Below are 18,340 nucleotides of genomic sequence, written 5' to 3'. Positions count from 1 at the left end.
GGTATGGCAGCAGACTTGAACTTCAAGGCTTACATAATTAAATTATCCTCCATTTCCTCTTCAGAGCATTAGATCCAGGGCAACTCTCTTCACAGAATGGAACCTCATCTGATTCTAATTCTTGGATGGAAGCCAGATATTTATGCTTCACAGCACTCAAGCAAAAAGGGTGTGGCATTCGTAAATAAGATTTAAATTAGTGTCACTAAACAAAGCTGCAATTTCATCATTTTCCTGCATTACAGGATGCTTTTAAAGCAAATCCCCAAAGAGATCATTCCAAAATGCCTAACAGCAAGACATCCTTTAAATTTTTAAGTAAAGACACCACATTTAATATAAGATAAGCTTACATGTCCCTGATAAAGAATTCAAACACTCAGTTCAGTTATTTGAAAATCTATACTGTTTTTATTATGGAACACTCAAGTATACATGTAAAGTCTCTTCAATTTAAAACTATAACATGGGAGCTGGAGAGATGATTCAGTGGTTAAGAGCATTAGCTGCTCTTGCAGAGGACCAACGTTCCATTCTCAGGACCCACATGGAGGCTGATAACTGTCTATAACTCTAGTTCCAGGGGATCCAAAACCCTCTTCTGGCCTCTGTGGGCACTGCACACATGTGGTGCACATACACACATGCAGGCAAAACACTATACACATAAAATAAAAACAAATAAATTCTTTGTTAAAAACCTAAAACAGGGCCAAGTGTGGTGGTATACCACTTTAATCCTAGCACTCAATGGCAGAGGCAGGTGGATCTCTATGAGTTCAAGGCTAGCCTGGTCTATATAGCAAATTCTAGGCCAGCTGGGGCTACACGGTGACCCTGTCTTTAAAAAAATGTACAAAACAAAGACCTAAAACATGGTCAGCATCAGCCAGTCTTTGCCTCAAAGAATACCTGGGAATAATCATAGCAAACACAGTCAACAGTTTGATTTATGGTACATCTAGGTACTAATATAACCAAAAAAAGAAAATAGAATTTAAGAAAGTAATGCAAATTTTTACATATTTAATAACTACAGGTTAAAACTGAACAATGTCTGTCCATTCAAGGTTTCTTATAAAAGAAAGACCCCTCCCTTCTACAAAGCCCCAATAGCAATCAGGTTTGTTGTGTGACTTTTCTGGACCCCTGACTCAATCTAGACCCGTGTACATGAGCCTTGCTATAAAACAAACCGAAAAGTTAGTTGTAAGAAAAGAAACTTCTTTCACACACACACACAGATTTTTTAAAGACCTGTGAGACTATCCTGAGTAAAGTGCCTTTGATAGAACTGCCATCCTGAGAGTAGACACTTTCTGAATACTGTCATGATAATGTCAATCGTATTTGCAGCCCAGTCACTGCCCACCTCTCCTTCAGAGTCGATGGAGGCATGCTTGGCTCTGCTATGGTGGGCCACACAGATGTCCCCTCAAGATTTTCTTACTCATCCTTCTGTCTCTCCAAAATGCTCTGCTTGCTGTCTGTTGAGGTTCACACTGAGTCACTCTCTGAGTTCCTGGTCAGGGGAGGTCATTCTCCTCCTTTAGCAGCCCACACCTAATGACTAATGGATGTGGGATTTCAAATGCCTACCCCTCTTTCTTCAATACAGGAAAACTCCCAACATCAGAACTTCCTGTAAAATGATTCAGACCTGTATTAGTGGTTTGGCTTCATTTATGTCTAAAATGTTGGTCTTATCCATCTCATAGTCTGCTTCCCTCGGAACCTAACTGAAAAATGTTGGTACAGAGGAAGCATAAAAGGTAATTCTGTATGAGATGTTATGTCCATACAAGGATCTAACCACTGATGCAATGAAGCAATCACAGCCCGTGGTGTGTCACAGAAGCACAGCTGGCAATATAGCAGTAGAAAGGAATCAACCAGTTCACACAGAATTCTGAATATTTGAAAGGTTCAGGGGAGAAAGTGATTGGCATGGTTCCTCCTGACACAAGAGAGAAGTATGTAAAAGTTTACAAGCTATCTCACCAATTTCAGAGCAAATATAAAATACTATGTCATATAAATAAATCCTCACTTCTTATAGCAGATACAGGAAAAGCTAAGTACCTGACAAAGGAATAATTCATTATGAAAGGCAAGCACTCCAGATAAGGTTTAACTCTCAACTTGAGCAGGTTGACTGTGACGACGCTAGGTTCTTAGTTTGGAGAAATAGGACTATAAGTCATGGGAGGAAATATTCATGTTAATTAAATTCAAATTCTTGAATCTCTAGATTTCTCTGATTCCCATAAGACACAAAAATAACCCAATGTTCCCTCTCAGGAGCCAGAAATCCATTTTTGTTTGAAGACAACACAGAGATCTCTTTCTTGGAAGACATTTTTTTAATCCTTCCAAATACTACCATGAACATCCCCTCAGACCTTCACAGCAACTACTAGTCTAGAGTTTGATCATACTTCAGTTGACAATTCACAAGCTGTCTTGGCAGAGGCAAGGGACTCTATGGAGAAGTTTAGCATCTCACCGACATGAATGTATAAGGAAACAGGTGAGAACTTATGAACTAGATTCTATTGGCTCTGGATCAATGGGAGCTATATAAATTTAAATGTACATAGGGAAGAATTTATTTCTATATCCACACAAATTGTTTAATGTATAGAAGCAAAAGAAATAATGGACTTAGGATCAAGCCTTGGGCTAGGGACACAGTTTATTAGTAGAACACTTTCCCAGAACATGTGAGGCTATAGGTTTCACCCTCAGCACCAAAATCAATCAATCATTCAATCAATAAAATAATAGCTTTTCTAATAAGACTCACCAAGGCTGACCTAGCTTTGATGCCACTGCCAAGCATCCAGTGTGCCCAAAACTGAGATCCAGCAATGCATTTCCAGAGCAGTCATCTACTTGGTACACAATGACTACATTGGACAACCACTCAGAAAAGGACACTATCGTTATATGCAGAATGAAACTAATTCCAAATATGAATTTGCCTTTCCCAGTCACAGATTTTCATTTTACACACAGGAGTCTACATTTATAGTAGTGGAGATCTAGCCTTGGACCCATGTCCCTTTATTCCATTTCTCATCACATCAAAGCTAAGAGGAGTCCAAATTAATAAAGAAAGAGCCTTTCCAGGTCCTTTGAACAACCCAATTTATAATAGATACTCTGGTAGCATGGGGACCCACAACTGCAAACACAGCCTGTGTTCTAAATGTGTCACTAGTACACACCCAGTGGACAGAATGGTGGGTCTAGCAACCAGTCGTGGAAGTAGAGCTAACCCTACTTATCACAGTATCTCCTCTTACTTGACTGTTTCTGGTACCTACAACTTTGTTTCTTGTCATTATCCAGGATTCAGACTCCAGAGACTACGTCTACCCAGAGACACTGAGACAATTCCATGTAGTCTTAGACTATGTTTTCCACCCTCTTCATTTGGGGCTTCTGACAGGAGGAACTGGCTCTGGTTACTTGGGAAGGTAGGGCTGACATGGGGACACAGGCGAACCCATATTCAAATCAGCAGCAAGGTAATTTTTCACCACCCTTGGCTAATTTGATCCTAAGGAGCAAGAACAGTAGCATGATACAAGGCCAAGACCCTTCAGAGATTGTAGCCTGGATCAGTCCATCAAGTAAGCGACCCCAAACTGCAAAGGTGACATCTGTACAAATAGGTTACTTAGTATCAGAGTTAGAATGCTTTGTGACTGAGAGCAGCTCCAATTACGGAGATTTTAGTCCATTTCATTAACTTTAATGTTCATTTCCCCAGAAAAACAAACTAGGCAAAATCTTGGGGGTACCACTCTGAGCTGGTGTTAACTTTGCATATGAGACAAGCAGGCTTGAGGGCCACACTGAGATACAGATTAGGTGCCAGGGCATGATGGCTTTATGAGTCAGAACTGCAGGACTGGGGAGATGGATCCGTGGGTGAGGTGTTTTTCATGCAAGCATGAGAACCTACATTTGAATCCTCAGGGCCTGTGTAAAAGCCAGACATGGTAGCACTAATCCTAACCCTAACCTTAACCCTAACTCCCTGCAGCCCCAATGCTTCTGTGGTGAGATGGAGACAAGAGAACTGCCAGAAGCTTAAGAGCCAGGCGGCTGGTGAGCTCAGCGGTGAACAACAGAGAGGCACTGTCTCACCAAGGTAGGAGGTGAGGATTGACACCCAAGACGGTCCCTGAACCTCCATGCACACTCTGTGGCACACATGTGCCCACAGGAACATACACAGGAAGAACAAGGAGTGCTTTCCTTTGGGTCATCCTCATGGAGCCGGCCCCTGAGGAGAATCTTCGCTCTTGGACAGACACAGACCCCATTCATAGCTTTTCCTCTCTTGGTATGGAGGATACCCTTGTTTTGGACTTAAGAGTTGTTTGACTCCAGACTACAAAGCATGCTTATTTCCAAGCACACCATAAATACCACAGATTGCTAAGGGGTTACAAAAAATGATGAGAGCTGCCACGTCATACTTGCTGTGCTGAGGCGCACCCTAAGCAGTACTGTTTATAACATCTAACCATGACAAGCATTCACTGTGGTGTGGACTATAGTCAATCCCGTTGTAGAAAAGAAAATACAGTGGCCAGGTACCATAAGTACCTACTCCTGCGGCACACTCTAACAATGAGAGGGCTTATGTACAAATATAGGACACTACAAAGCCTTCAACTGGTATTATTGTACTATGCTGGAATAAAAATTTTAATCTAAAGTACCTACTTATCTATTTTATTAGACTATAGAACCTATGAAATTTAAACATCATAAATATTCTAAGGAAAAGGTTCTATAAATTTAACAAATCTCTTTCACATTTTAGATATTATCATAGCTTTAAAATTTTTTGAATGCATTCATTTTTATTTTATTATTTATTTTTATTACTATTTTTAATATATATTTTTATTTAATTTCTGTGCATTTCATACATATACAATATATTATATAAAGTTTTGTTATTTTATCTTACATTTGGGTGTTTGCACTGTGTGAGTGTGGCATATGTGGACAACTTTGTGGAGTGATCTGTGCTGGTATAATGCTTAGGTTTAATCTTTTTTAAAAAAATATTTTATTTTTTAAATTTTTTTGTGTATGAGTATATTGCTTGCATGTGTATAAGTGCACCTGTGTTATGCAATACCCCTGGAGATCAGAAGAAGGCATTGGATCCCCTGGAACTAGAGTTACAGACAGTTGTTAGCCATTGTGTGAATGCTGGAAATCGAACCCAGGTCCTCTGCAAGAGCAGCCAGTGCTCTTAACCACTGAGCCATCTCTCCAGCCCCTCATTGTGACATTTTCATGCAGATGTGTCATTTTACTTTGTTTTTAGTTGAACCCTTCTTGTTCATTTTCTTCATCATTCTTGAAGAACACTTACTATAAATTATTTCTCCATTGCAGATTCTCCAGCTCTTATCTGTCCTGCAGCAGAATGTTACCATCGTAAATGGAATGTTCACTAGCTGTGAGCAGAAATGCCACCCTTTGATCTCAATCTCAAAGGTCAAGGGCACGGTTGTGGCTGGCTGTCCCTGTAATGCCAATCAGTTCTGAGAAATACCCTTATCAACCCTTGAGCCCTTGGTATACATATTTTCAGCCCTGCTTAGTAAATCCTTTCTCTCAGTGCTCAGCAAAGTGTACTGGGGTCTGACCTGTTCCCCTACAAGGTTTTGGTAAGAATGTGATTTCTAATATGCTAATTAATGTTCTCTGCATCCATTAATTTTCTGAGCTCCTTGGAAGTCTTTGAGTGTAATAGAGCCACAGCATTTAGAGCAGGAGAAGGGTAAGAGGATATATTAACAGAGAATCAATGTAAGAAAAAAACAAAAAGCCCAGGGAACTCTGTTAAGGTGAATAGGCCAGTCTATGTGAGGTTCAACAGAGTCACAAAAAAGTTGTCCTGTCTGCTAAACTTCCGTGGCTAAGTAGCCCCGGTCTCATTTCTCTTCTCACAGAGAGAAGCATGAACACAGAGTGCTTTTAGACTCTGCAGTCCCACTCTTCCTCTACAGAACAAGACATGTTTGCCAAAACTCTGGCATGCCAGACCATGGTAGTGTACTTATCAGCACCAGGGAGAGCACCCTAAAAAAAAAGGACCTCAATACTCAACCATGTGGCCCACTGTGGTCCAGGCACCTCCAGTTACTCATTAGTATAAGCACATTCATATTTTAAAAAAATTGATAAATCAGCACAAGGTCGACTCACAAACACATTTAACACAATTTTGAAGAAAATAAAAACCTAGTTACTCAGGGATCTTTACATTCATGTTGACTTGGAGATATTTTGCAAATCCACATGATGTGCAAATTAAGAAACACCTCAACAAAAAATAAATGTCTCACTGTGTGATGGCTGATGTGTACTTGACTGCCATGTACCCAACACTGAGAAGAATATGCTTTGCAAGGCAAAACAAACAAAACACGAACATTTTATATTGTCCCAACAGTAAATCTATAGACCTAAAGACAAATGTCTAGGTTGAACTTTTCCATAGACCTACTGGGTGAATTGAAGAACTGTGTGTACTGTGTCTTTCCATTTCCATCCCTGAATGTCCTATCCAATTATTGTTTCAGGTAGAAACAACAAAAGATTGCCTGTGCCTTTTTTTTTTATAAACAATTAGGCAATGCTCATCAATCAGATTTTGTGGACAGTTTTCCAAGAATGTAATTGAGGTTGCATAACCTTGTCTTTGTTGATAAATGCAAATTTATCCCCAGTGTTTAGATGAGGAATATGTGATCACAACTGGGGAGATTTGATAGATTCCAAAGTATTAAGTTGTTTGTTATTACAGAAACAGTTCCATTTACCTTGTAATATTTTACTGAGTCCATACCTGGAATCTGTACCTTCCTTTGCCCACAAGACTCTAAGCCTCTTATTTAAAAGTGAATCCTTTGTATCTCCAGGACCTGCATGCTTGTCAATGAGGAATAGTCTCTAGAGTTGATGAAGGTAGATTTAAGGGAAATCTAACCAGCTATAAAACTGCACTTGAATTAAAAGCATTTTAAAACATACTAGCATTATGGAGAACTCAATACTTTGCTTAGTCATCCAGCAGATATTTATTGGGTACCAGCTGTGCACTGTGAGCTGTACCAGGATTGGGGGATTAATAGTGAAACAACAATAATATCTATGCCTTATAGGATTAAATAGGAAGAGTTATTTCAAGAAGAAATTTCAATAAAAAATACTGTTTTCCTTCCACCAAAATAAGTGAGATCAGGTAGTGAGAGGCTCAGCAGGTAAAGGTGCCTGCAACAAGATGGACAATCTGCCTCATTCCTGGGACCCACATGGTACAAGGAGAGAACTGACTCATACAAGTTGTTATCTAACCTCCACATGAACACTGAGCCATGTTCGTGCACACACACAAACAAAATGTAACACATTTTTAAGTGCTTTGATGTCTACTCTGTGTGTTTCAGGCATACCAGTTGTCCTGGTGCTTCCCATGTGCCCCAAGCTCTAACCCAAGCTGGCCTTTTACCTTTTGCTGGGGTATCATGTACTTCCATTTCCTCCCAAGATCACCCTGATACAATGTGAAATCTTGAAACACATTCTTTACTTGTTCACATATGCTTCCTCTAACAGAGGTAAGAACCTTTGCAAGGAAGACATATTTTATCCCTCTGCAGCACAGATCCCCAAGGTTTCTCAAAGCACAACATAAAAACCTTATGCTCCACTCATAACTTGATTTCCTTTTACCCAGCAAGCATTTCCTCCATCTGAAATGTTTTCTCTAGCCAAGTATCATAATGTTGCCCATTGCCTCTAATTTAAATCCCCAAGACAAGATCTTCTAAGCACTAGTCTATATTATTGTCCATCATTAAAACCTGCTCTACTGTACCCCATCAGAACCATTTTAACCCACAAGGTGATCTTCCCCCTGCACCTGTACCTAATACACATCAACACCTCACTGCTTTTGTAGTGAGAGAGACACACTTTTTTTCAAGAAAAGTCATAATCTAGTGAAGAATAGAAGACAGAAACGAACATTAGAAAGTCAGAGAAGATGGTTGTTGAGGCACCAGGGAAGCCATGCCTTCAGGACACTGCATAGGTAAGTACATGTTAAACCCACATGGACACCATTGGTCTGAAATTAAACTTCATGTCTCCAGCAAAGCTACTCACAGCTCCATAATTAACACAGAAAGAATACCCCAGGCCCTGAGTGTTTTATAAATAGTCTAATTAGGACAAAACCAGCAGCCCAGGAGACCAGGGATGCACTTCTCAATCAGAGAGGTACAGAGATGTCTGTCAGACAGCCTACAGCATACAGCAAGAAGAGAAAACACACATCATCACATCAGTGTGCCAGGTTTTCACAGTGTGAAATTTGTGGTCATGTTCTGTACCCAGGCTTGACTGTCTTCTCTCCATGATGCCTGCAACACTTACTTCCACAGCCCTCTGCTGAGCCTCAGAACATACACACAGATTCCCTAGCTCACAAGGAAAGGATGCAACTGAGATAAACTGTTGGCACTCAGGAATTTGTGAAGTGAAGTCTTTTAGTTCTTGTTTCCCTTAAGTAGCATGATTGTTCTGAATTGTGTTTCTGGGAAAATGATGAATTTTCTGTACCTACATCCACTTTCAGGATATGTGTGAACTTAGATATGTGATCTTAGGACAGGGTGTTTCCCCCAGTGTTGATGAACAATTGATAAAGGATAAAATCCTTTGCAAAGGGTTCTCTCTATTGGCTCTGAGATAAAGAAGAATGACAGTCTCTTCTCCACTATTGCTGCCATTAACAATGTATCACTGAACCATAAATAATCAGAAATACTAAATTATTTAAACTTAAGAATAGAATGTTTAATAGTCTACAAAATAGCACTGCGGTGGTTGGAGTAAGAAATGTCCCCCCAGGTTCATGTATTTGAACACTTGGTGGCCAGTTGGTAGTGCTGTTTGTGGAGGTTTAGCAGGTGTGGCCTTGCTGGAGGAAGCATGTCACTGGGCACAAGCTTTGAGAGTTCATAGCCCTGTCCACTTCCAGTTGCTCTCTGACTCTCTCTGCTTCCTATGCTTGAAGATGTGAGCTCTTAGGTTTCTGCTCCAACCACCAGCTGCCATGCCTCCCTGCCATGATGGACACTCAGACTGGACCCCTATTCTTCTATACACTTCTATAAGCTTCTTCTATAAGCTTAGCACTAAGGAGAAGCCTTGAGCATTTTCTATGCCACCATACTGAATATGTAGTACAATATTGCATAAAAGATACTAAGCCTTTAACATTTTTATTATTCATTGATTATGTGTGTGATGGGGTGCATGGAGGTTAGAGGACAACTTGAAGTAGTATGTTCTTTCCACATGTGAGCTCCAGGAATCAAACTCAGGTCATCAGTGTTGGCAGCAAGTGCCTTTACTTGATGAGCCATCTAGCTAGCTCTCAAGTCTTAATCTATTAAGTTTATCTTTCTTTTAAAGTTCCTGCTACAGATTAGTTAACAGTTCACTAGTGTTTGACTTCCTCCTTAGTTCTCAGTTTTTCTCCATTAAATCTCCAACTAATTATTTTATTACCAGTTTTCACACATACAGTAATAACATTTTTTCGTTAAAATATGAACAAGCATTGATCCTTGGTCAATTTTCATGTGATATTAACCTGGTATAGTACAATAATTCAACTGAAGACATTTCAATAATTGGACAAAGTGAATAAACTCACAGAGTGAGACACAACTCAGAAACCAACACCCAGAAACTGGCTGCTGCTTTGGAATTTTTTAAGACTCTGTCTAACACTATAATTCTAACTAAATTTGAAATTTGGAATCTGTGCTGCATTTTGTGGATTTTTACATTTTTCTGCATTCCAAAAAGTCTATTTTTTACTCCTGTAGAAATGTGCTTTAGATTCTGACCACAAACAATCAGCAAATAATATTTTAGAGGTAAAGGCTGAGGTAGATACAGAATGGAGTTTAAGAGAAATTAAAGGGTGACATGATCAAGTGTCTGAAATTCAGAAACTCACAAGAACACTTACAATGGGAGATCAAGTTTCATCCAAGAGAGTCTAGTCCTGACTTCTGCCTTCCCCCACCTCACTCTGCTCACATTTGCCATTTGAGGGAGGAGGTTATTTCTCTCCAAATGGAAATTCCAGAGGCAAATGCATTGATCTATAAGCAGGATCACTGTCTTCTATTTTACAATAACAGATGTTCTAAGAATTCCTTCTAGGAAATTGAAACAAACTATTGAGGGACTCCCAGAATATCTTCCCATAACTGTGGCTCCTAATGAACACACTGGGAGATACAGGCTGTGAAGTAGGTGCCACTGTGGGGAGATATGTTGTAAATGGAATAGGAAAAAATCATACTATACTGTATACGTTTTCAGCTAAAGTCAGTGTGGGAAGAATTAGATCAGAGGAAGTGGGGATATTGGCTATGGAATCAATGAGCAAATATAGTTACTACAAAAATCAAACTGAGCCGGGCGTGGTGGTGCACACCTTTGATCCCAGCACTTGGGAGGCAGAGGCAGGTGGAACTCTGTGAGTTCAAGGCCAGCCTGGTCTACGTGGTGGCACACGCCTTTAATCCTAGCACTCGGGAGGCAGAGGCAGGTGAATCTCTTTGAGATCGAGGCCAGCCTGGTCTACATAGTGAATCACAGGACAGCTGGAGCTACAGGGAGACTCTGTCTCAAAAAGACCAAAAAATAAAAAAAAAATTAAACTGAAACTAAAATTTATTGCTTTGACCCAGAAACCCCAACCAAAAGATGGAAATACTCACCACAAAGAGTTGATTTGACCCTCTAAGACAAATGCAGAAAAATGTAAAAATCCACAAAATGTGGCACAAATTCCAAATTTCAAATCTAGTTGGATTTATAAAGTGCCTGATGGACTTCTAGAAATATCTAGATAGAGTTATGTAGGAGCTTTTTTATCACACATCCACTCTCTACCTGTCTTGTGGCTGCAGCTCTTCTGCCTTAATGGGGTTTGTTCACAAGTCCATTAGCTACTGAGTCCTCCTGAAGTTGGGTGTCAGACAGTATGAATGCATCAGGGCTGCTGCTCGGACCCTTCTCTTTCCCAGAGGCATCTCACAGTGGTGGATCCTTCCTGAGACACATCAGCTGTTACTATAATAGCAGTGGGATTTGCCGCAGCCATGCTGTGGGTAGCATACACAAGCTTATGTTGGAATATCAGGGTCCTGGACTCCATCAAAAGCAGGCTGTTCAAAACTATCCCAGTTTGGCACAAATATAGCTTCTGAGGTCACTATATCTTGGGACACAATAGAGATTCAAGTTTTATTGCTGGCTTTATTTCTTACCATTCCCTATCCTATGAATCAGTTTCTCTACCTTTTACCACTCTCTCTCTCTCTCTCTCTCACTAAAAACTCATAATAATACAAGTATAAATTAAATATAAAATTAGCCACAACTACTGAGCAAACCCTTCCTCTACACAGATGGGAAAACATGACCATACTAGAAAGAGTTCCAGCTGGGATGTGTTGGACACTTCATCGTTTCATTTATTTCTCATAGAAACTCTGAAACAATGATCTTTATAATGTCACTATTTTCTATCTTGTTTTAACATGCATAAGTTTTAAATAATGGATCAAACTGCACAGATGCTGTACTGAAGGGTTTTGGGATCTATCTAGGACTCTTTTCTGAAATCAATATGAAGCCACAAAAGGTTGAACTTAAATCTATAGGAAAAATTTCATGAGGCCACTTGTGAAGTATAGGTCACCCAGTCAAGGAGAAGATGGGATCACAGAATGCTTGAGTGAAACTAAAAATGAAATGAAAAGGCAGAGATTAAAATGCAGTTACTATAACTTGTATTCAGTAAACACCATATTTCTTATTTATCATTTCTATACTTACATTCTTCTAATGATAGCTTGACACTTTATTGGACAATTAAGCACAGTTTTCCTATCTCATGGGCTACTTTTAAGAAGCAAAGAATTCTATTTTTAAACACATAAAATGATCTACATATTTGTTTCCTGTCAATCTACCTCCTATGAAAGTAAAAAAGAATTGGAAATTCTCCTTGGGTTTCAGGCTCTTCCCTAGCTAAGTTTGCCTCTTCAGTCATGAGGCCCTTCAGTACGACCTTTCTCTGGCACTCTCTTTGGATACGCCCACTCAGAGAGTAAGATGACACAGAATATACATATATTTTATTTTTTTAAGTAGCTTTCCATGCATGACTCTTCAAAACAAACAGTTACCCTAACATTATTTGTCTTTTTTGTCATCTTTAGGGTTTTGTTTTGTTTTTAGGACAGGCCCTCATGTAACTCAGGCTGGCCATGAACTTATTATACAACTCACACTGGCCTTGAACACTTGATCTTCCTGCCTCCACCTCCCAAGTGCTGCATTCATTGGCAAATGCCACCAAACCAGGCTTACCATATGTTTCTTGTTGGTTAAATACCAGAATTTTAACATCTATCAAAGCATGCTCTGACTCACAAATACAGGGTTTTCTCCAAAATACAGCTGGCTGACAGTGGGTACAGCTTCTGTGTCCATGGACTCAACCAACTACAGACCAAATGCTTTTAAACTTTTCACCTGGAATGAACACACAGTTGATTTCCTGCTGTGATTCCCTAACCCATCTCCTGTAACCACCCCTTATGTGGCATTTACATTATAGTAACAGGTATTTGTACATGCTTAGATATGATTTAAGGTAAATGGGATCTATTTAGAGGATGAAAATTCAATAGCACTTTAAGTCAGAAAATTTAGCATCTGTAGATTTGGGGCATCTGTTGGGTTCCTGGAACCAGTCCTCCTTGGATAATACCTGTATAGAGTTAATGCCATAAAATTAACACAATATTTCTGCCAAGTTGTGTGAAGGCAAAGAAATTGATAAACTTTCTTCTCAAACCTAAACAGAAGAATGCTGTCTCCTTAATTTACCAGGCAAGCAAATGCTTTTTATACATTTCCAAAGCCTATCAGGAAAAACAAGCCAGAACCAGAAAATTCCACAGCCATAGTCTCAAAGGGAGTCTACCCTACAGAGCCTGTAGAAGAAAGATTTTATAAAATCCCCAAGTCAGAGGACTAGAAGAGAGCCTCCAGAGCAGGTATCTGGACAGACTTACAGAAAAAAGAATCAGGACTTACAAAGGAAAAGGACACTCTGAACTGACCAGCCAGTGGGAGACTGAGCCTAGATTTTCTAATAGATTCCTGTGTTTCTTGTTGGATGACTATGGAAATGTGGTATTCTCTAGGTAACTCTCCTTAAAATTTCTGCTTGAGATTTCTCATTGAAAAATTGCACATTTTTTGAGATTTTTTTCCAATTATATGCCATTTAATAACGACTTGTTTCAAAACACCTATGACCCTCTGCCAGCTATTCTGAGACTGTGTCCACAGCACTTTCCCTTGGAAACTCAAACCAGTGACCACAACTACATCATCAGCTCTTTCTATGTATAAAACAGTACAGTCAGGACTGGAGAAATGCTCATAGGTAAAGATCACATACTGCTCTCACAGAGAACCTAGGTTTGTCTCCCAGCATCCACATCAGGTATTGCACAACTGCTTGTAACTCCAAGGTTCTTATGCCCTCTTCTGAATTGCACTTGCACACATGGTACACATACACACAAGCACACACACACACACACACATACATGTAAATAAAAAATAAAAAAGAACACCATACACGTGCACACACACGCAAAACCAGTCAAGTCATTCCTGTCCCACAGATTTATTTTTTTCTTCTTCTGTCTGTGCTTTTAGGTTGCATGTGTCTGGGAAAGTTTTTCCTAGTGTATGTTGTTTTCAGGTATGAAACACACTCTCGAAATATTTTTATGTAAAACACTCTTTCTCTATCAAAAAAGACAGATTACATTCTGATTCTCAAGATCTCAAATGGTCTCAAATGCTTTATCCTGAACAGGAAAGTCAACAGAGATTGATGGTGGGAAGTTGAAATGAGATGAAATGGAAGTCTAAAATTCTAAGAGGGAAAGAAAATATTTGGTTAGGTTTGATTAGGAAAGTTATATTGTATGATTAACTTCTGAGAAAACTTCAGAAACACTGCATATGATTTGCTATATTGAGCTGCTCTTATCCCCACTATTTCTTTCTACAAAATGTTTTCTAATTCTCTATGTAAGAACAATCCAGAGCCTCTCTGGCATGAAAACTGTAAATGGTTTTTGTACTCTGAGGTTAACACATACAATATAACCAGAATATGCAAGGGACAAGAACTGTGTTTGTCTTTTGGATCGAAACCAGCTTTAAGGGTGAGGGAAGAATGATTCAGGTACTCACTCTCCTCTGGAAGACATGTGCTCTAGATTTTAGGATGCCTACTCTATCTTCTTTGCCCTTCATTTAAATTTGTAGCATATATTTCTGCGTGTGTGCACGTGTGTGTGCGTGTGCGTGCATGTGTGTGTGTGTGTGTGTGTGCCATAGTGGGTGGGCACAGAGGGCAACCTTCAGGAACCAGTTCTCTCCTTCAACCCTATGGTTCCCTAGATTGAACTCTAGTCTTGGGTTTTACCTGCTGAAACATCTCACCGTTTTTTAAAAGGCCACAAGTAGAGCAAACCCTGCTGTGGAATCTGTTATCTCTGTGGAGATACCCCAACCAAGTATTAGTCTTCTTTCTGTTCAAAAGCTACAGACTGAGATGGCTATTAATAAACCCTCTTTTTGAAATAGCTGGAAAGGAATTAGAGCCTTTTAATCCAAACACAGATAACCGAAATTCTAGAAGTGATTTATGATGATAGCAAAAGGATGCAAATTTGATTCTTTGAAATGGCAGTTCTAGCTTGAGTGATGCTTTTTATTTTTTATTCTTTATTTATTTTATCTTTTTTGAGACAGGGTCTCCCTATAGCACCAGCTGGCCTGAAAGAATGATGTTTTTTTAAATATACATGACCAAGGAAGTTGCTATCAGTTGTCAGCTACAAAGAGTCACTTTCTAATTGTAAAACTGTATTATAGAAACAAATTTAGCATGCATTAAAAATCCCCCAAATTTCTACCTGAATAGCAAGGATACACCAGCACCTTCATTAGGTGCACAGTAATTCCAAGGTCTTCAAAAATTTGGGGGAAGTCCTTGTGCTGTCAACAGTGTGTGATGGAAAGAATGCACAGCAAGGGTTGATGGCACTAAAGCTAGAATGCCAAGAACAGGGACCACAAAGCCTCCAAGAGCTCACTGAGGAATTGGCATCACATTAGCTGAGAGTGTCAAAGGAAATTGAAGCATGTGGGAAATGGAGTGACCATACAAAATGCACTGATAGTCAGAGATATACAAAGTGCATTGATAGTCAGAAATGTACCATACGAAAGTACACTGATAGAGATACACCATACAAAGTACACTGACAGTCAGAGATGTACCATACAAAAGTGAATCAATAGAGATATACCATAAAAATATACTCTTAGTCAGAGATTCAGAGCTGCCCTAAATGAACAAAGACATCCAAGTGTTCTCTTGGTCACTGACCCCTACCATCACCAGCCTCCCACCTCCCCCTATCCCTCTCTCCAATTAGATTTGAAAGAACTGCCACATTTGTACCTGTCTGCAATGATCCATGAGCTTTTAAGCAACTAGCTCTGTTTACCACATACTTCATTGCTTGGTATTTAAGGACAGCTATACAAGATATTTTAAGATCTGGCAAGCAAATGGTTTACATGGTTTACAAGAAACATGTGCATGGTGACTTTTCTCAGCTTATCTAACACATTCATCTCCGGACCATGGGAACATTGATCTGTCCAGCTGCACAGTGATGAGCATCTATGGGAGAAGTTTCCAAACCCCCTTAAAGTCTAATAACAGATAATTAATAATTGCTTAGGAAAAAAAACCTGTGTCTTCTTCCCCCTCAAATCCCAGCCCACAACTCTACTGACATTAGTCCCAATAAAATTCTATTGTAGTCTGAAAAAAAAAAAGAAAAAACTTTTTGGGTTTGGGAAGGCAGCTGCTATTTGCCTGTGGGATTTGAGTATTATTTTTTAGCCTAGTTCATATCAGTTTATTCATTTCCAATGTAATCATTTAAAAGAGTCTCTAAAATTATTGTTGCTTCTCTGCTGGGCTGTTTCATTCACACACTGTAGACTGCACCATACTGTGTCAACACTGAAGAAATACAGTGTTTTCTACTTCCCAGTGATGACGGCAAACTGAGCACTCTGTCCCTCTCCTACCCTTCCTATAGTCCCAGTTACCTGTAGTTATTGACCATATTTTGTCATTGTTACTAGAATAACATGGATTTTAAACAAAAAAATTACCTTATTTTGATGTAGAGCCCAACTCAGTGCTCTAGACCACTGCCCTTTGGCCAAAGGAGTGGTGGTTTGTTTTATGGTAAATATAAGTGATCACTTAAATCCCATTTGGCCCTATTCCATTTCAGCTGACATGTCATAAAAAAGTAGAAACAACAATGAAAAGTTGAAGCCCTGAAGCTTTAGTGTTAAATCATCATGTTGACAGAGGATGGAGAAAATCTAAAAAATACTTTACACACATGAAAACGTAACTTTTTGATTCTCTTGTTCCTGCTTTCTAGAAAAGCTCAATTAAATTCATGTACATACAATTTATTCACAATTTCACTCCCATTTATGAAAGTACTGAAGAATCAAATGTAGCAAAATTCTTTTCTTAAAAGCATCAATTAACTCCGAAACACAGAACATTTTTAAATCTCATCTTTTTGCACATTATCCACCCACCACTCGTGTTGCTCTATAAAGCCCTCACAGAGAAAATTGAATTTCAGCTTTGTCATGTCAGCCTAGGTACACTGTTACCGTATCTTTCTCTTTATTATACAAGTATGTTGATGATGTAATTGCAGAAGTTGGGTTTACTCACGGAGCTGGATCTTGGGGATTTTTTTAGACTGCCTCCTTCCTTCAGTGCCATAGAACAGTTGTAAAAGAGAGCCAAGCACACAGTATCAGCAATTCACCTCTTTAAGTAAATCTGCAGGACTGACACCCTGAAGCGCTGGTCCAGCACTCTGTAGGCAGAATCATCACAAATCTGTCCGGACCTGAGGCTGAGCCGCACAAACACTTAGGTGACACCATCCTGGCTTTTAACCCTTTCCTAGGAACCCTCAACTTTTCATCTCTGCTTAACTTTAATTTTCACTCCCTCTCAAATCTCAAAGGACTAAGGAGGACCCAACCTTGTTGGCCCCTTGGGCAGAGATTCCCCTGAAAGTTAATTGCAAACTAGGCAGTGATGTTTCTGCATTTAAAATAAAGCAACGATTGAGAAGCTGGGTGATCCTCAATCAGTCATATAGATTAGGAGCCTAGGAGAGCAAGCTTTCTAAAATGCACCTTTCACACAGAGAGAATCCCGTGGTTGTGATTCAAAGTGCAAGGAGAGAGAAGACGACGAAAAGACGGATGCTACATCTCAAGCAAACGAGGGTCTGGGAACCAGGTAAAGAAAACATACCTTAGGGACTCGCCTTCTAAAAAAATGCACACGCTTGCTGGCTTGTTCCTCTTCTTTCGGGATGGACGCGTTTTCCTTTCAGGAATCCCCCTTGCAATGGAGTTGCTGCGTCCCTGCGCCCAACTCAAGTGCAGTCAGGCATGCCTTCGCTCCGGAGCCCTATCTGCTCTTTTCTTATCAATTTTATCACGCTCCCTGGGTAGCCTCCAAAGCAATTTTACAACTTAGCTGCTGGCAGGAATCTGCCTTTCACTCTTCTCCTTGCCAGATTCCTTGGACGGCTCATTTCTCAGCCTTTTCTCTGAGAAAGCAAAAAATGGGATCTCGCCCTGTTGTTGACAAGCGCCGGGGCTAACCCACAACCCTGGGTGCTAGCAGCGCGGCTGAGTGTGTGCTGGGAACTTCACCCAGCGGCTGCAGCCTGGGCGCCTCTGAATGCAGCAGAGATGTAAGCTCCCAGCCTCCTCCATCAGAGTCCAGGCTCCCTCTGCTGCGCCAGCTGCACAGAGCCGAAGGAGCCTCAGCCCGGATCGCCTGGTGATGCTGGGATGCCAGGTGTGGCCATCACCACCTCACCCACACCTCCCTGCTAGGGTCACAGCTTCCTGTCAGGGAAGCACCGGTACCTGGTCTTTCTCTGTATCCCTGGAGGATGACCTACGTGACCATCATAGTGCTGATTCTGCTACTTGCATTAGTAAAACAAATAATAATTGTAAAATTACC

The 18,340-nt window shown here is 40.1% G+C and overlaps 1 protein-coding gene across 1 annotated transcript in view; it reads right to left on the bottom strand.

Annotated features, from left to right (window-relative positions):
* The window catches only part of Unc13c (unc-13 homolog C), a 573,981-nt gene extending 555,842 nt beyond the window's left edge, over positions 1 to 18,139 (bottom strand). Inside the window, exon 1 of the mRNA XM_008829781.3 lies at positions 17,615 to 18,139. The gene's annotated coding sequence lies outside the window, so the exon portion shown is untranslated. The remainder of the gene's footprint in view (positions 1 to 17,614) is intronic.
* Between the last annotated feature and the right edge of the window lie 201 nt (positions 18,140 to 18,340).

This window comes from Nannospalax galili, unplaced genomic scaffold, assembly GCF_000622305.1.
Source record: "Nannospalax galili isolate Female #2095 unplaced genomic scaffold, S.galili_v1.0 scaffold213, whole genome shotgun sequence".
Classification (NCBI taxonomy): domain Eukaryota; kingdom Metazoa; phylum Chordata; class Mammalia; order Rodentia; family Spalacidae; genus Nannospalax; species Nannospalax galili.
This window is presented reverse-complemented; position numbering and strand designations above follow the sequence as displayed.